The sequence below is a fragment of the Camellia sinensis genome, chromosome 7, assembly GCF_055761805.1.
Source record: "Camellia sinensis isolate YWXY chromosome 7, ASM5576180v1, whole genome shotgun sequence".
NCBI classification, from domain to species: domain Eukaryota; kingdom Viridiplantae; phylum Streptophyta; class Magnoliopsida; order Ericales; family Theaceae; genus Camellia; species Camellia sinensis.
The window spans coordinates 85,388,897-85,409,710 of NC_138967.1; the positions used below are offsets into that span (position 1 = coordinate 85,388,897).

The 20,814-nt window shown below is 38.7% G+C and overlaps 1 pseudogene; it reads left to right on the forward strand.

Annotated features, from left to right (window-relative positions):
* The first annotated feature begins 16,056 nt into the window (after window positions 1-16,056).
* LOC114272132 (G-type lectin S-receptor-like serine/threonine-protein kinase SRK pseudogene) lies at window positions 16,057-16,912 on the forward strand (annotated as a pseudogene).
* Window positions 16,913-20,814: the final 3,902 nt, after the last annotated feature.

The following is a 20,814-nucleotide window of genomic DNA, read 5'->3' on the forward strand; positions in this document are numbered from 1 at the left end:
CCATTTCATGACCACTATGTTCATGTTTCATTACAGTTTCCAATTCTGATCAATTTCACAATTTACATCAACGGCTCTGAACCTGGCCAACCACTTATATGAGACAGTGACTCATATTAGACATTTCCCATTTTACAATAGATAAACATACTAGTTGTATCAACATTTCAACAGATAAGCATACAAGTTGTATCCACATTTCAACAGATATGCATATTAGCTATATCAACACTTCCAAAGATAAGCATATGAGCTGTATCAACACATTAACTGACACGCATATGAGCTGTATCAGTGGAGTCCATCCCCTATCTCCTCCCAAACAACATCCAGTTTAGAGGTCCATCCCATATCTTCCCCTAAACCGTGGAGTACATCCCTTATCTCCTCTCACACACACAACGTATATACACATAGGTCATATACACAATCAATCAATACATAACGTTAATGTATTTTATCAACCGTCATACTCTATGACATGCCCAATTGATTAGTTTTAGTTTGCCTAATCATCATGCATTGTCTACAACAATCAAAACTACCCTCCACCGGTAGTCCAAGCAATTATTTCTAAACAGATAATAAAAGCTCCAATAGATAAAATATCAATTTTTTCAAAAGTGAGCGATTAACAAATCTAACTCCACAATTCTACTATATAATGAGCAAATTTCATTATGTCCAACTCAATTCCATATAACCACAATTTTTCCAAATTAATCATACCAATTAATTTATACAACCAATTAGGGCTTTCTACTCCATTTCCCAATATTGACCCAATGGTCTATATATCAACAACCAACAACAATATCATTATTTTGAAACTCATATTACACATTTTTAGAATCAAAATAACAAAACCCTCTTTTAGCATTTTGAAACCCTAAGTCCCAAAATTACCCAACTTCAACACCTTATCAAAACAACCAAAAATCTATGTCAAAGACCATAAGAGTGAGTAGGAATCCCTACATCAAATTCGGAGCTCAAGGAAAGAAGATGAAGAAACTCAACGTGCTCCAAAACTCAATATTCTCGAATCAAAACGTAGCCCTCGATGATCAACCCAACTCTCACAAAGGCCGAAGGGAAGGGAAGCACTCTAACTAGATCAAACCCTAGAGAGAAGGGAGTTTCTAGAGAGAGGAGCTCTCAAAATATCTTTTTAAAAAGTAAGAGAGAGAGAGAGAGAGAGAGAGAATGTAAAAAGTGATTTTAAAATGCCCAGCTGCCATGTAACGCCCCCAAAATAATAACATTAAACTCATCAATAAAGACATGAATTGGCAATAAAGATAAGCGTTCTTCTATTCATCAGAGTAGTTCCTTACAAAAGTATTACATGTTAACAACAAAAGCAAATGCCCTACGGGCTTACAGCTTTCCAAGTCAACACTTGGTTAATACAAAAGAGTACTAACTCATTTACAGTTTAAGCCCTTGGCTTGAGATTACATGTAATACATCAAAATTAAAACAACGAAAGAATCTGCCTGCCTCTAGCCTCCCAAGCTACGTCCATGGAGGTGGCATGCTACCTGCACCTGAAAATGATATTCCCATATAGGGTGAGCCACAGCCCAGTAGAAATATACTAAACCAACCATGAACAATGACTAAAAGATTAGCAATTGATAGATGGCCAACACTGATACATCCACATAAATCACGTTTTATGTCATACGACTTATGAGTCCAAGTTACTTTTCATTTATGAGCATAATAGCTCCATCATCATTTCAACAGATATGTATAACAACTATATCCCACATTCATAGATAAGCCTATAAGCTACATCCACATTTCACAAAGACAGGCATATTAGCCCTATCTCCACTTCTCTAGACAAGCATAAGAGCTGTATCTACACTTCTCAAAGATAAGCATATGAGCTCTATCTTCATTTCTCTAGACAAGCATATGAGCTGTGTCTGCGGAGTTCATCCCCTATCTTCTCCCAACACTATCCGGTTTAGAGGTACATCCCCCATCTTCCCCTAAACCGCGGAGTACATCCCCCATCTCCTCCTCTACACACAACGTATACAAACACATTAGTCCTATATACAGTCATCCAATACATGCAGTTAATGTATTCTATCAACCGTCAAATTCCATGGCACATTCCATTGATTAGTTTTCATTTACCTAATCATCATGTATTGTCTACAACAATCACGACTATCCTCCACCGATAGCCCAAAGCAGTTATTTCTAAACAGAAAATAAATGCACAAATGGATATTCAATCAACATTTCATTTCGGTGAGTGATAAGTAATTCAACTACACCCTTTAACCCCATACATTCCCATTCTCAACAATCCCATTTCATTTCTTCATTTCTCACGATTAATTAACCCAATTAATCAAACAATGTAATTAGGGTATTTTCCATAATTAACATTACAACCCTTAAGGTCCCACTTTCATCAATGATTTAACATTTATTCCATTTCTCCATGCCAAACATGCATCTAGGTTTATTGTAAATAAAAACCCAACTTTTGTAAAATTACCCGAAGGCCCCCAAACTTTCACAAAATTACCAAACCAACCCCAACATCTCAAAATACCAAAATTTAAAGACAAGATCCATAGAGAGGAGTAGGATATCCCTACCTCAAAGTTAGAGCTCGAATGGAGATGAAGACCAAAACCAAAATGCTCCAAATTCCGAAATTTTCAGATTAAAACGACGCCCTCGACGATCAACACAACTATTACAAAGACCGAAGGTGAGGAACTCACCCTAGCTAGATCAAAATCTAGAGAGAAGGCAAGATCTTAGAGAGAGGAGCTCTCAAAATAGCTTTTAGAAAAAGTAGGAGAGAGAAAGAAATGTAAAAAGTGATTTAAAATCACCCAGCAGATAACTCATAAACGTATGGCCCGCTCGAGCGGAGAACACGACGCTCGAGCGCCAAGAACAAAACTCTGGACACGCTCGAGCGCAATAAGGCCCGCTCGAGCGCCAAGACACAAGAATAAAGCACTTCCGCTCGAGCGCGAAAACCAGTCCGCTCGAGCGCAGATTTCCACCTCTCAGAACTTACACCCAGAAAGTACTACCCGCTCGAGCGCCAAATGACCCGCTCGAGCGCCACCGCTCGAGCGTAAACAAACCCGCTCGAGCGCAGAAATCACGTCTGCAGAAGTTTTGCAGAAACCCGAAATACTGGAGGTGTGCAATACCCGCTCGAGCGCAAGAAGACCCGCTCGAGCGGAAAGCCTAAAAACTGGACGACAAGGAATTGAAACCAAGGCCTAACCAACCTGTAACAACCCTGCCCAACACATCCTATAACTCAAATATGAAGTAAAAAGGATGTAAATAAGATACTAATCAACTGCCAACATCCACGGACACATGTCCGGATTACTGTACAACAAGGGTAAACCCGGGATCGCTATAACCTCCCCCCCTTAAAGAATTTCTTCCCCGAAATTAAGCACAAGTTTTCAAAAACAAGTTTTCCTCCATTTTAAACAATGTTACCCTTTAACATTCAACAATTCGACCCATTACCGGTCAATTCCATCCCTTTAACAAGAGGCCTATCACAATATGCAGACAACATATGTACTTTTAACATGCATCAACACTATGCATTTCCTGTCCAATTTCAACAATATATTCAACATATATAATGTTACATTCGACTTCCATATAAGGCAAGTTCCAAACATACTTCCAATAAACCAAAACATTTTCAATGTTTCACAACTTAAGACATATATAAAAGCTCTTAAGTTCAATAATAATTAAAAATCTGAATACAAGATTACATATCAATAAACAAGTCCGGATATTTCTCACGGACTTCCAACTCACGTTCCCAAGTGGCTTCCTCCACTCCGTGATGTTTCCACAAGACTTTCACCAAAGGAATGGTCTTGCCACGCAGGACCTGATCCCGCCTATCCACGACCCGAACCGGTCTCTCCTCATACGAGGCATCCTCATCTACCTCTAAATCGGTCCAATCCAACACATGTGATGGATCTGGCTCATACTTCCGAAGCATACTCACATGAAACACGTCATGAACTCCGGACAACTGCGGCGGTAAAGCTAATCGATAAGCAACTTCGCCAATCCTCTCAAGGATCTCGAAAGGGCCAATAAAACGAGGGGATAACTTCCCACTCTTCCCGAACCTCATCAAACCTCACCTAGGTGATATCTTCAGAAAGACATGATCACCTACCTCAAACGCCAAAGGCCTCCTCCTACGGTCAGCATAAGATTTCTGACGACTCTGGGCTGTAACAAGCCTCCTACGGATAAGCTCAACTTTCTCCGTCGTCTCCCTCACCAATTCCGGACCCAACAAAGGTGCGTCACCCACCTCGGCCCAACACACTGGAGACCAACACGGTCGGCCATACAAGGCCTCAAATGGTGCCATACCGATACTAGACTGAAAACTGTTGTTGTAGGCAAACTCTATCAATGGTAAGTGCCTCTCCCACGTCCCACTGAAGTCCAGGACACAACCCCGAGGCATATCCTCGAGGATCTGAATAGTACGCTCGGACTGCCCGTCAGTCTGCGGATGATAAGCCGTACTAAAGGTCAACTTAGTGCCCAAGGCACTCTGCAAGCTCTGCCACAACCTAGCAGTAAAACGAGGATCTTTATCTGAGACGATCGTCACTGGGACCCCGTGCAACCTCACTATGTCCCGAACATACAAGTCGGCAAGATGATCTACCGAATCTCTCATGCGCATAGGAATGAAGTGCGCCGACTTAGTCAACCGGTCTACAACCACCCAAATGGCGTCACTACCCCGCTGAGTCCTCGGAAGACCTACAACGAAGTCCATAGTGATATGCTCCCACTTCCACTCGGCAATAGGCAAGGGTTGCAACAAACCCGCTGGCCTCTGATGCTCGGCCTTCACTTGCTGACAAGTAAGGCACTTCGATACGTAGACAGCCACATCTCTCTTCATGCCCCGCCACCAAAACTGGCGACCTAAATCCTGATACATCTTAGTACCTCCCGGATGCACCGCAAGGCGCGAATGATGGAACTCTCGGAGTACCTCCTCTCGGCAAGACTCCGGCACGAACAAACGGTCTCGGTATCTTACACTCAGGTCGGGATACACCGTCAAACCCTTCTCAACTTGTCCACTGGAGATTTTCTCTCGGAAGGACTCTACCTCAAGGTCACCTCTCTGTGCCTCTAACACTCTAGTCACAAGCGTGGGCTGTGTAACAACAGAAAACAAGGCCGCTGCCTCAACGGATTCACTCAGAAGTAAATCAAACTCGCCAAGTGCTCCCAACATCTCTCATTCTCGGATGGCTATACTAGCTACATCACTAATGGATTTCCTACTAAGGGCATCGGCCACAACATTGGCCTTTCCCGGATGATAATGCAACTCAAAATCATAGTCCTCGATGAACTCCATCCATCTCCTCTGCCTCAAATTCAAGTCTCTCTGTGTAAACAGATACTTCAAACTCTTATGGTCCGAGAACACCTCGAACCTCTCACCATAAAGGTAATGCCTCCAGATTTTCAAGGCAAAGATCACAGCCGCTAACTCTAGATCGTGTGTAGGGTAATTCTTCTCGTGTATTTTCAACTGACGTGAGCTATAAGCTACCACTTTCCCGTCTTGCATCAACACACAACCCAAACCCTCTCGTGAGGCATCACAATAAACTGCATAACCCAACCCTCTCTCCGGAATAATCAACACTGGAGTGGTGGTCAATCTAACTTTCAGCTCTTGGAACGACTTTTCACAAGTCTCACTCCACACAAACTTGACTCCCTTCCGAGTCAGCCTAGTCAACGGTGACGCTAACCTGGAGAAATCCCTCATAAACCGGCGGTAATACCCAGCTAATCCCAGAAAACTGCGGATCTCAAACACACTCTTAGGCTGTGCCCAATCCTGCACTGCCTCTACCTTGGACGTATCAACAGACACTCCTTCCCCGGATACCACGTGGCCTAAGAATTTGACTTCTCCTAGCCAGAACTCACACTTCCCAAACTTGGCATACAGCCTATGGGCTCTAAGCAACTCAAGCACCACTCTCAAGTGTTCCTCGTGCTCCTCCTCAGAAGGCGAATAAACAAGAATGTCGTCCATGAAAACGACTACAAAACGATCCAAGAATTCCCGGAAGATCCGGTTCATCAAGTCCATAAAGACTGCCGGTGCATTGGTAAGCCCGAATGGCATCACTAGAAACTCATAATGGCCATACCGCGTACGGAATGCCGTCTTAGGAATATCCTCCTCCCTGACCCTCAATTGGTGGTAACCCGATCTCAAGTCTATCTTAGAGAAACAACGGGAACCCTTCAACTGGTCAAACAGATCATCTATACGGGGCATAGGGTACTTATTCTTAACCGTAGCCCGATTCAACTTTCGGTAGTCTATACACAATCTCAAGGCACCATCTTTCTTTTTAGCAAAGAGGGCCGGTGCTCCCCACGGCGAAACACTAGGGCGAATAAAGCCCTTATCTAACAGCTCCTGAAGCTGAACTTTCAACTCAACCAACTGTGCTGGAGCAAAACGATAAGGTGCCATAGAAATCGGCGCTGTGCCGGGCACTAAGTCAATGGAGAACTCAATCTCCCGATGAGGTGGCAAACTAACAAGGTCTTCGGGAAAGACATCCGAATACTCACAAACCACCCTCGGCAATACAATCTGGGTCTCATCACACTCACTACTCTCAAAGTTAGCAAGTAGACCACTAAGCTCACTTCGCCCTCGCGAATCGTACCCCGGTGGAAAAACACAACCAACCCGGTCTCCCAAGAAATGGAACCACTCCCCGCTCAAGGTACATAACGTGACCCTCTGGCGGTAGCAATCGATAACAGCCCGGTATGACGATAGCCAGTCCATACCCAAAATAACATCAAAGCCCTTCATGGGCATGACCACAAAAGGAAAAGGAAGCCTATAGTCGGCGACCTCTATATCACAACCTCTAACACCCTGTTTCAGAATCAACTCACCACCAAGAGGTGACACCACACAAATAGGAGATGCTAACTGTGCTAACTCCAATTCCAAAATAGATGCAAATGCAGCAGATACAAAAGAATGAGATGTACCCGTGTCTATCAACACACTAGCAACCGAGTTGCAAAACAGAAAAGTACCTCTCACTACCGATGGAGCTGGTACTAAATCCTGCGCGGTAACAGCATACACGCGCCCCATAGGCCCCTGGTCTACCTGTTCACCTCTAGGAGCAAAAGACTGCTGCACAGACTGGGACGACGAAGCTCCCAGATTGGCCCTCGAGGCCTGCACAGACTGAGCTGGCTGATAACTCTGCGTCTGCCTAGAACCAGACGCTCCCGAAGTGGCACTCAACTGTGGGCAAAACCTCTTCAGGTGCCCAGGCTATCCACACTGATAACAAGACAAGGGCTGCCCCTTGCCCAAACTCTGACTCTGCGGTCTAGCTGAAGAAGAAGCAGCTCTCTGACCCCCACCCTTCTGCGGGCAAACAGAAACCTTGTGACCCAACTGGCCACACCTGTAACAAGCAAACTCCCCCTGATTGCCTTTCCCCGAGCCTGCACTCGACACCGGAAAGGTCGATCTAGCAACACCACCCTGCGACTGCTGAGGGTTAGAACCTCTCTGCCTCCTGCCATCACCCTGGCCCTCTTGGCTCCTCTTGGAGCCTCTCTGCCCCTCATCCTCCTCTTGCATCATGAGCTCCATATGAGCTGCAGCATCTACTAAGTGTCTATACTCTCGGATGTAAGACCCACCAACTCTCAACTTGAGGCCCCGCCTCAACTTCCGCTCAAACTCATAGCAACGGCGTTCCTCGGACGCCACCAATTCAGGTGCAAACCTGGACAGACTGGTAAAAGTAGCCTCAAACTCGGCCACTGACAAGCCCTGCTGATTAAGCCGGCTAAACTGATCCCTCAGCTTCTCCCTAGCCACTGCAGATAAAAACCTCTCCTGGAAAGCATTTACAAACGCCTCCCATGTACCACCAACACGAGCCTTCTCGTACTTCCACCATTGACCCGCGTCTCCCTTCAGTTGGAAGGATGCCAAGGTCACTTTCAGCGCTCCGTCCTCGATGCCAAGCATCTCGAACGTCTTACTCATTTGTTCTAGCCACTCATCAGCCTTCAGTGGCTCCTTCGGATCCCCGATAAACTCATCCGGATTAGACCGGAAAAACTCCCTCTTCAAGAAAGAAGGCCCTGCCTCAGCTGCCTGATTCCTTGCTCTGAGAACACCCAAAGCTCCTGCTATCTCTCGTGCCAAAGCACTCATAGCCTGCTGACCCGCTGGCTCGGCCACATTGGCCTGACCAACTCCCTCCTGTACTGCCGGAACCTCCTCCGGTAACGGTACTTCCTGCCTCGCAAGCCTACCACGCCTAGCACCTCTTCCTCGTCCTGACATCCTAATAAAGGTAACCAAGACTATTAGCACATTCACAAATGTGCCGAAGCTATAACACTCGTGTCCTAATGCATGGACAACTGTAATTCACTCCACGTAAGCACATAAACACATAAGCACTTACGAATTTCATTTCCGGATAATGATAGTTCCGAGGTGTTACTAGAGTTCCGGTCAAAAACAGCATTGATCAAGTGCTTTTCCAACAAGACTCCCAGAAACCCAATGATCCAATCAACATCCTAGAAACTAAATCCCATACCCAAATAAACACATAAGCATGTTATCAATTAAACACATAGCATATGACACTACATCTAAGTCTCTACCAAGCGAGACAAACCCATTGTGATACTAATCACTTCCTACGTACCCAAAGTATTCGAACCCGGTATGCTCTGATACCAAGTTGTAACGCCCCCAAAATAATAACATTAAACTCATCAATAAAGACATGAATTGGCAATAAAGATAAGCGTTCTTCTATTCATCAGAGTAGTTCCTTACAAAAGTATTACATGTTAACAACAAAAGCAAATGCCCTACGGGCTTACAGCTTTCCAAGTCAACACTTGGTTACAACAAAAGAGTACTAACTCATTCACAGTTTAAGCCCTTGGCTTGAGATTACATGTAATACATCAAAATTAAAACAACAAAAGAATCTGCCTGCCTCTAGCCTCCCAAGCTACGTCCTTGGAGGTGGAATGCTACCTGCACCTGAAAATGATATTCCCATATAGGGTGAGCCACAACCCAGTAGAAATATACTAAACCAACCATGAACAATGACTAAAAGATTAGCAATTGATAGATGGCCAACATTGATACATCCACATAAATCACGTTTTATGTCATACGACTTATGAGTCCAAGTTACTTTTCATTTTTCCTTTCTCAATAGATGAGCATAATAGCTCCATCATCATTTCAACAGATATGTATAACAACTATATCCCACATTCACAGATAAGCCTATAAGCTACATCCACATTTCACAAAGACAGGCATATTAGCCCTATCTCCACTTCTCTAGACAAGCATAAGAGCTGTATCTACACTTCTCAAAGATAAGCATATGAGCTCTATCTTCATCTCTCTAGACAAGCATATGAGCTGTGTCTGCGGAGTTCATCCCCTATCTTCTCCCAACACTATCCGGTTTAGAGGTACATCCCCCATCTTCCCCTAAACCGCGGAGTACATCCCCCATCTCCTCCTCTACACACAACGTATACAAACACATTAGTCCTATATACAGTCATCCAATACATGCAGTTAATGTATTCTATCAACCGTCAAATTCCATGACACATTCCATTGATTAGTTTTCGTTTACCTAATCATCATGTATTGTCTACAACAATCACGACTATCCTCCACCGATAGCCCAAAGCAGTTATTTCTAAACAGAAAATAAATGCACAAATGGATATTCAATCAACATTTCATTTCGGTGAGTGATAAGTAATTCAACTACACCCTTTAACCCCATACATTCCCATTCTCAACAATTCCATTTCATTTCTTCATTTCTCACGATTAATTAACCCAATTAATCAAACAATGTAATTAGGGTATTTTCCATAATTAACATTACAACCCATAAGGTCCCACTTTCATCAACGATTTAACATTTATTCCATTTCTCCATGCCAAACATGCATCTAGGTTTATTGTAAATAAAAACCCAACTTTTGTAAAATTACCCGAAGGCCCCCAAACTTTCACAAAATTACCAAACCAACCCCAACATCTCAAAATACCAAAATTTAAAGACAAGATCCATAGAGAGGAGTAGGATATCCCTACCTCAAAGTTAGAGCTCGAATGGAGATGAAGACCAAAACCAAAATGCTCCAAATTCCGAAATTTTCAGATTAAAACGACGCCCTCGACGATCAACACAACTATTACAAAGACCGAAGGTGAGGAACTCAGCCTAGCTAGATCAAAATCTAGAGAGACGGCAAGATCTTAGAGAGAGGAGCTCTCAAAATAGCTTTTAGAAAAAGTAGGAGAGAGAAAGAAATGTAAAAAGAGATTTAAAATCACCCAGCGGATAACTCATATACGTATGGCCCGCTCGAGCGGAGAACACGACGCTCGAGCGCCAAGAACAAAACTCTGGACATGCTCGAGCGCAATAAGGCCCGCTCGAGCGCCAAGACACAAGAATAAAGCACTTCCGCTCGAGCGCGAAAACCAGTCCGCTCGAGCGCAGATTTCCACCTCCCAGAACTTACACCCAGAAAGTACTACCCGCTCGAGCGCCAAATGACCCGCTTGAGCGCCACCGCTCGAGCGTAAACAAACCCGCTCGAGCGCAGAAATCACGTCTGTAGAAGTTTTGCAGAAATCCGAAATACTGGAGGTGTGCAATACCCGCTCGAGCGCAAGAAGACCCGCTCGAGCGGAAAGCCTAAAAACTGGACGACAAGGAATTGAAACCAAGGCCTAACCAACCTGTAACAACCCTGCCCAACACATCCTATAACTCAAATACGAAGTAAAAAGGATGTAAATAAGATACTAATCAACTGCCAACATCCACGGACACATGTCCGGATCACTGTACAACAAGGGTAAACCCGGGATCGCTATATGCCAACTGATATACGACATTCCTGCTCGAGCGGAGAACACAACGCTCGAGCGTCAAGAACAAAAAACTAGGTACGCTCGAGCGTAAGAAGGCCCGCTCGAGCGCCGAGACACAAGAATAAAGTACATTCAGTCGAATGTGAAAACCAGTCTGCTCGAGCGTAGATTTCCCCCTCCCAGAACTTACACCAAAAAGTACTACCCGCTTGAGCGCCGAAGTACCCGCTCGAGCGTGAAAAACATGCTTGCAGAAGTTCTGCAGAGCACCAAAATACTAGGAGCGTGCAATCTCCGCTCGAGCACAACAAGGCCCGCTCGAGCGGAACGACCAAAAACCTGGCAACAAGATTTTAGACCAAGTTTCAACCCACCTGTTCGAAACGTGCCCAACACATCCTAAAACTCAAACAAATGGAATTAAAGGACGACAACAAGATAGATACAACTACCAACTCCACGGAACCGAGTCCGGAATATAACAGAACAGTAAAGGGACAACCGGGATCGCTATAATTTTGATTGTTCAATGGTAACAAAAATGATTGTTCAACCAACAAGCATAGTTAAAAAAAACAAAAACAAAATACAACTATCAAACAAATTCCAAAAGAAAAAAAAAAAAACTCATACCAAAATACAATGTGAATGTTCACAATTTACAATTAACATACGACTAATATTAGAAAAACTAAATTCATACCAATGTGAACATTCACACTGCGACATGAAAGAAAATTGAAAGAAAAAAAAAAAAAACAACTATTTCAATTGTTTAATAGTAACAAAAAACTGATTGTTCAAACAACTAGTATAGTAACAAATAACCAATAATAAGTGAATATTCACATTTTGCAAAATATATAATTACATCCATATCTATATTCCAACACTTATTTCTTAGACTTTCAAACAATGTGAAAGTGAACATTCACACCGATTGATAAAAAAATAGCAACAATAGTAGCAATAGAATTAGAAATTCAAAAAAACTCAACCACTCTAAAAACAAAAAAATATCACCCACATTCTCATCTTCATCATCATCTTTATCATTATCACTATCATTAGCAATCTATGCAATTTCACTACTCCACCAATCCAAATCAAACCAAACCCACCTTTGAAGAATTTGTTTGTAACAAAATTGACTGGACATAAATAGAGTTTCGACTTATAATAATGGAGAAACATAGAGTTTCGAACACATAGCAACAATGGACGAACTGTAATGACCCAATTTTTTTTTTAAACAGCCAGTGCATAATTTAATTGAGCAGATTTTCAAATTTGATTGTTGTGTAAATTCTGTGTGAAAACAGTTTGGTTTTGTATTTTTTAAAAATAGTTTCCAATCTCAGAAAATTATGAAATTTTTATATGTTGTTCCCATATGAGTCTAGCACGTTGGAAAAAAATTTTAGAATTTAATGATGATTATTTATTTTATGAACATTCACGGACTGATTAGTGTTTAGTTTAATTTATAACATAATTTAAAATTGAGTTTTGGGTGTTCGGACCATGATTTGAGATAAATCAGTTGGGGATTTATTTTAAATTATTAAAGGCCATTCATTTTGGACCCAATTGATTGAATTGTGATCCGTTAGTAACCATTTAGTAGTGTTGTGGTTTTATTATTATTATTTGACTACCATAAAAGAGTTGTGAATATTTATAGTGTATACCATTAAACGAAATATATTTTGTGGTGAGAAAATATTATATTTACTTTTGTCATTAAAGATATTGAAATGTATTTTTGATTGATATATATATATATATATATATAGTTAGATATTTATGGTTAGATATTTGGTTAGATATTTGTTTATAATATATATATATATATATATATATAAGTGACCAAATAGGATGCTTGTTCAACTTTGGGTTCTTGCCGTGAGGAGAAAGAGAGAAAAAAGGGTTCCAATGTTGGTTTTTCATGGGTTTGATCTAGTATAAGTCATTTTGACCCCTAGTGCTTTGGATCAAAACATAGAGGGCGGAAAATGTGTAGTTTGGCTCCGAGCAGATTTAATTTATGTTGCCAAAAAATTTGAAAGCTTCTTGGCTTGATATAGGGATTTTTCCTACACTTTTTTATGTACTTTTACTTGATTATATGGAACTTAGAGTTGTATATAATTTAATTAGATTTTTTGAAAAATTTGTGATTTATTTGCTTAGAAGGAAAATTTTGAAAAAAATAAAGAGTTGATGCCCAAATTGTGAAAGTGTAAACTTGGAATATGTTTGTAAGGTTATGAAAGAACTATGTTTTAAATTTGAACAACAACCGTTCGATCGGTTTTGAAATTTTTACCGTTTTGCGACCAAAAGAGCATTTTTAATGAAAATAAAGGAATTACGTTTAACTTTTGGGGCTTTTGATCAAAATTGGATGTCATAGTTGAATAATGCTTGGAGAATGAGTTTGGAAAGAAAATGATGTTTTCTTGGGCATTAACGGTATTATTTTGCTTAATGTATCTGTTGGAATAAAACCGACACGGTTAGAAATGGACCTTGAGAGGTTACTGGACGTGATTGTGATATGAAAACTAGTGTAGTTGTTCATATTTGATGAGATGTGGAATAGATTATATTTATCAAAATTTTTTGGAATTTAATTGTTTAAATATCTGTTTAGAAAAATCTGTTTTGGGCTATCGGTGGAGGATAGCCATGATTGTTGTAGAAATGCATGAGGCTTAGGTAAATTGAACCGCATTCTTCATTTGTTGGATTGGACATTGCATTACATTCATTTTATTGGAAATGTATCTGTTTCTTAGAAATGTTTGGAAATGTATCTATTTGTGAAAAGATGAATACTTGGTGAATCTGGGTAGGGGTTGTGGAACCACGTGGTTAGGTGTCAAGCCTTCCAGTTTACTGGTAAAACTGACAGTGGTAGTGCATTAGGGCCTACTTGTAGACACTCACCTAGAGATTCACAGAGCCTGTATTCATGTAACAGATATGGTTTAAAATAGAAATGGTTTTATAACTGCTGTTGCATCTCAGCATTGCATGCTTTATAAAAGAGAGATAAACGATTTTATCATGAGCATGGCATGAGCATACTCCTTTTTAGTCTTGTCATGGTCCATATGTTGTGTAGTATATCTCTACTGGGCTGTGGTTCACCCTATAAGGAAAACCATTTCAAGTATTGGTGCTATGCCTCCGCCAAGGCATTGACTTTGGAGGACTCGAAGCTGAGGCTTTATTTTTGTCTTATTGTTATTTGTTGAATCTAAGCCCAGGGCTGTATTTGCGTTGAGTTGAAACTCCATTTTGTGTAACCAAGAATGTTCTTGTATAAATTTGTAAGCCTGTAGGGCACTTATTATCTGTTCGGCTTCCATTTCATACTTGTTGTAAAATGTATGCTTGGGATTGGAACTAGGGCATTGAGATGTGAATAGCATGTATTTGGCATTTGGGATTTAATGGAAATGGATGTATGGGATAGTTAGCAATATATATGTTTGTCCATCAGGTGGGCTTTGTAGCACAAATTGATATACCCTGCCCAATTTTCCGGGCGTTACACGAACATAGAATTTCGAACACAAAGTGACAATGGAAGAACACAAAGTTTCACCGCAATAATGGAGAAACATAATGAGTGTGTGTGGTTTGTGTTTTGAAACATGCTTTTGGAAGAAAATTTCCAAAAATATGTTTGGTTACAAATTTTCTCAAAAAAATTTCAATATTATTTCTCTCTCTATTACACATCAACCAATCACTTTTTCTCTCTTCTCTCTCCTTCTCAGTTTTTCTCTCACACATATCTACTCAAATACAACAAAATATCAAATCATCCCAAACTCCCAAACTATTTTCAAAATATACAACCAAATAAACAAAAAAAAATTTCTAAACTCTCTCCCCACTTTTTTTTTTTTTAAAATTTATTTCAAAACACAAACCAAACACACCCAATATTATTTTACCATCATGCATAAATTAGAGTTTTTAAACCCTACCAAATAGAGAGTTTCGAAACCCTAGCACAATGAAACAACACCACAAATGTGAATGAAACTAATTAAAAAGAAAAACACGAGTAATGGTAATTCCCAAAATAGAAGTAGCAACAAAAAGGAAATGTGTATATCATTTTTCTATGTAATACATGTCAACAATAGACATAAGGGTATAATAGTCTAACAAACAATATAAATCAAGAAAAAAGGACCTCACAAAATAAAAGTATAAATACATGAGACTAACTAAGTTATACTTTTCCTTGGTGGACTTATTAGGTTAGAACACCTCTAAATGAGATTTATCAATAAAAAAGCCCCTTAAAATAAAGCATATATTACAAATATAATTTTCCTATAATATATGTCGTATTTCTAATAAGGAGGATTTATTAGGAAATCATTTTTCAAGTACTTGTATTCCAATTAGTCCATGACGTATTCTTATATTTCAATAAGTCCTATTATTTGGAAATTTGATCTATCAAATCCTAATTCTTATATTTAAGGTATTTTATGGACAATTTTTCCCTTATAAATAGTTTTTGAATGCTTAGCAACTTGGTGATTTGAATATTCATATTTGACAGTGTGAACATTCACATTGACAACGTGAATGTTCACATCACAGAACATTCACACTATCTACTATTGTACAATGGTTAATTGACATCAAAATATTATATGAATTAAAATCATAAAGGAGCCCAAAGTAATTATGTCAAACTTATGAAAATCGATGTATTTTCTTCAAATCTAAAGGCAGGTTAGTATAACTTACCCTACCATGTATATAATCACAACCATTCCATTCTCAAACTAGCCAACGATCTTTCTTTATTTTTTCCTCTTTTTATTTTTAGTTTTATTCTTTTTGATTCCATATAAACCTTTCGATTTATTTCATAATGGGACCAAAATTGTATGTAGTTTTTATCACTTCTACATTTGCATGAACTTGATCTTCCAAAATTTGGGAGCATTTAACAAACAAACATTTGGACTAATCAAACCCAAAGTAGATTACTGGATTGGCGAAAGCGGTTCCACATTATTAATGGGATTGCATGAGGGCTTCTTTATTTTTATCAAGATTTTAGGCTGAGAATTATTCACAGAGATCTCAAAGCAAGCAATATTTTGTTAGATATTGACATGAACCCAAAAATTTCAAACTTTAGAATGGCTAGAAGTTTTCAAGGAATGAGATAGAAGCAAATACAAACAAAGTGGTCGGAACATAATAAGAATCAATACGACATGTTTTGTCTATTGCTTCAAAATCTAGTTCTTTATTCAACACTATTTTGTAGTGGCTACATGTCTCCAGAGTATGCAATGGATGGGTTGTTTTCAGTAAAATCAGATGTCTTCAACTTTGGCGTTTTGGTGCTAGATATTGTGAGTAGGAAGAAAAATAGAGGTTTCTATCATCCAGATCACTACCACAACCTTTTTGGTGATGTAAGTGTACTAAGTTTCGAAGTATTCTTATATGATTCTATCTTAAATCCCTCTTTTCTTGCTATTCCAAAACATTAACAATTGTTGAATTGTGTGAGAATCTGTTTAGGCGTGGAGACTCTACAAAGAAGGTAGATCATTGGAATTGATTGACGAGGCTCTATGGGACTCATGTTACCTAACTGAAGTGTTGCAATCAATCCACGTGGACCTTTTATGTGTGCAACAATCTCAAGAGGATAGGCCAAGCATGTCATCTGTAGTTCTGATGTTAGGTAGTGAAGGTGCATTGCCTCAGGCCAACAGCTTGGCTTCTTCACCGAAAGAAATGTTCTTGAGGCTGCTGGTTCTTCAAGCAAGGAAGCAACAACTTCAACCAATGAAATGCCCATTGCTCTATTAAATGCTCGATAGAAACACACACTATATTGATGCACATTATATGCCCCAAAACTTGTTTAAAAGAAAATGAAAATCTTTACTGCTGTGAAAGACAATATCATTTTTTTTCATCTACTGGGTTAAGTTTTATAAACCTGTTCTTCTTTTTGGAGTTTAGGTTCTTTTAGTTAGATTTGATACCATGTACAATCTGAAAGCTTAATAAATGTTTCTTGTTACAACATGTTCATATACACAGAATTAAATTAGAGAGTATGAAGAATATACATATATATTGACATGATGAGACCTAACAATGATCTCTCCATTCTCTAGTATTCTTATTGTATTCACTGTTTGTTTTAGCAGGAAGTAATATTTTTTTTTATATTTAATTGTGACTTGAAACTAATATATTAGTGGTAGTGTGATGGTGGCATTGGCAAGACTTTAATCCAAAAAATATTTTTATTTTTCAAAAGTAGAAAACATTTTCTATCAAAGTAAGCTTGTTTTTTTTGTTGATTATGACTTCCATTAAAATATTTTCCATTGAAACAAATAGAGGTGCACTCCACTACTATTACATACTTCAATGTATAGAACACTCACGTAGGTTGGTTCTAGCCATGAGATCTTAGAATACAATCAAGTCATTGTTTATCCAGTGATCGTGAAAAGCTTAAAAAAATAAATAAATACTTATCGGCCTTAGTTGTAAAAGTTTAGATTAAAAGGCATCAAGAAAAAAAATTTCAAAGTTGTAATTAATAGGTGACCTCCTTGAGTAGTGAACATTTCAATGTTTTTATACTTTTTGTTTCATGTTTACAAAATATAAAAAACTAACAATGTTATCCAACACTAATCTAAAAGTGTTGCCATAAATACTACATCATATAAGAGTGGATCTATTCGGTAGTATGGATCCTTGCAAAGAAGAAACGGTAACACTAAGCATATTTTTAATATTAATTACAGTTCTGCCACATTACTTCAATACTATATATTTATAATTGAAGTGTTGCATTTTTCTATCTTATATTATAACTCATAACCTTATTTTGGGAGGAACAACATAAATATTTATATTCTACTTATATTTGTATTTTATGTTTTACTTATCCTAATTACATGTATCAATTCTTAATATGGGCTATGTATTTGCATCATGGCTTGTTTTGACCTGTCACTATCAATTAACCTCTTGTACAAATTTCAATCATAGTTTAAGAAAAATGCTTTTTAAGAAAATATTTTTTAAAAAATATCTGCTGTCTAAATAGATGGAGTGTTAATGGTGTGATTATGATGCCAATTATACCCATTACATTAGTAGACTATTCAACATTCGCACTCCATGGTTTATAAGATTCCAAGTCTTGGGTCATTGATCAAGAAAAATCAACCTAAGGAACAAATTTAAGGAAATTTAAAGATGAAAAAGAAAGGATCAGTAGTATCCTTTAGAAAACTCCAATTTTTGTACTATTTCTGTATATATTTTATTTTTTAAATGAATACTAACAACAAATATAGAACTAAACTATTAAACAAGTCGAATAGTAAATTATTTAAATTTAATTTAAAATTTTAATAAATTTTAAAATGTGTTGATTTGAAAGAAGATATGCCTCTCATATTAATTGGCTAAAATAAGATTTTATTGTGAATTAAAACCTTAAAACAAGCAAAAAAAACCATATATATGTACTTTAAAATAAAGCATATATTATAAATTTAACTTTATTGTAATATATGTCGTATTTCTAATAAGTGGGATTTATTAGAAAATCTTTTTTCAAATATTTGTATCCCAATTAGCTACTAACATAATTTTGTATGAATATTATTACTAGGGATATTTTTGTATCTATGTTACCCATAGGACGTATTAGAATATAAGAAAATAATTTGAACAAATAAGTGAAGAGAAATATATGAATAAATACCCCTTCTAATAAAATTAATCCATACATTTTGAATAACTAAATTTATCAATAAGGATAACCCAATGGTTAAGCGAGTGATTTTTTGATTAACTTATAAAAATCAAACATTTTAATTTCAACTCTCCTATAGTTTGCAAATACTTATTGTAACGCCCCAAAATTTTCCAGCATTCAATAAAGAATAAAAGCAATTCTCCAATCATTGAATCATTAATCATTTAAGTTTGTACAAATGGTCCCACATGCGAATTATACATTCAATGATATGAAATATATGAATCTACAGCATGTAGAACGTCAAATCCAAAAATAAATAAAATGCCCTCAAAGGGGCTTACATATTCCAAGGCTTAAGCCTGGTTACATAAAAAAATGGTCTCTCGGACCAGAATAGTTATAGCCCTAGGCTTACAAAATACAATCACAACAAAATAGAGCCTTATGCCCTATACACATACATCCATGCCCTAGATTGGCGGGTTCGCCACGTCCTTTCCTGCACCAAAATCCCATAGGGTGAGCATAAAGCTTAGTAGAGAGTTCTTAACAAAGTATATACATTTTCTGCAAGATTTCCATTATGAAATGCGCATGCCATGCTATGTCTTTTAAAAGAAAAGGAGATTCACTTTTGCTCATCTTCTAAAAACCATCATGCTCAATGATAATTTGCAATCTCAACAATTCACAATTTACAATTTAATTCAATGACAGTAAATACGACTCAGGTAATCCCTAGGTTGGTGTCTGCAAGTAGGCATAACTAACACTACCAAAACCCCACTTTACCAGTTGCTAACCAGAATGCCTCGTATGAGGAGAGACCGGTTCGGGTCTTGGATAGGCGGGATCAAGTCTTGCGAGGCAAGACCATCCCCTTGGTGAAAGTTTTGTGGAAACATCACGGAGTGGAGGAAGCCACTTGGGAACATGAGTTGGAGGTCCGAGAGAAATATCCGGATCTATTTATGGATGTTTGAGCATATGTTATATATTTTATTGTGTTGTTAAACTTTAAGAGCATTGAATGTGTCTTAAGTTGTAAAACATTGTATATGTTTCGGTTTATGGAAGTATTGCAGAACTTGCCTTGAAATGGAAGTTTATTATAACATTGTATATGTTGAATGTGTTGTAAAAATGGAAATATATCACGCACATGGAATATGTTATGGAAATTGTTAGATTTGAAGGATAATGCATGTTGTAATGTATATTGTAATTTTCCTCTTGAATAGAGATGGAATGATCAATAATGGGTCAAGTTATGGAATTTTGAATCGTAATGTTATTGAAAAGTGAGAAAAACTTGTTTTTGAAAACTCGTACTTAATTTCGGGGACGAAATTCTTTAAGGGGGAGAGGTTATAGTGATCCCGGTCTTTCCCTATTTGGTTGTTGTATCTGGACTTAGGTTCCGTGGAGCTTGTTGTTATTTATATCTTGTTGTCATCCTTTCATTCCTTATTTTTGAGTTATAGGATGTGTTGGGCAGGTTTGTTACAGGTTTGGTGTGCTTGGGAGCAAATGGTTGTTGCCCAGATTTTGGTGTCTTCGCTCGAGCGAGAACTTTGTTGCTCAAGCGAGCTCCTTGTTTTAGATCCTTCGCTCGAGCCAGGGTTTGTTCGCTAGAGCGAGAGTTGAGTTTTGTATCTGGTGGCTCGAGCGAGAAGTCCTTCGCTTGAGCTTGTGTCTGTGTCTGGTTCGGACCTGAGAGTTGCATTTCTTGGCTCGAGCGAGCTTTCCTTCGCTCAAGCGAGCGAGGTGTATGTTTTGACTTTCTTCGCTCGAGCGAGCATTCTGTCGCTCGAGCGTGCTTCTAGGTTACAGACCTGAAGCTTCGAATTGTTGGCTTGAGCGAGACTTTCTTCGCTCAAGCGATGGTTCTTTGTGTCTGGTCGCTCGAGCGACCAATCCTTCGCTCGAGCGAGCCTGTGTTATATTAGTAGGCAGCAGCGGGTAAACACTTCAC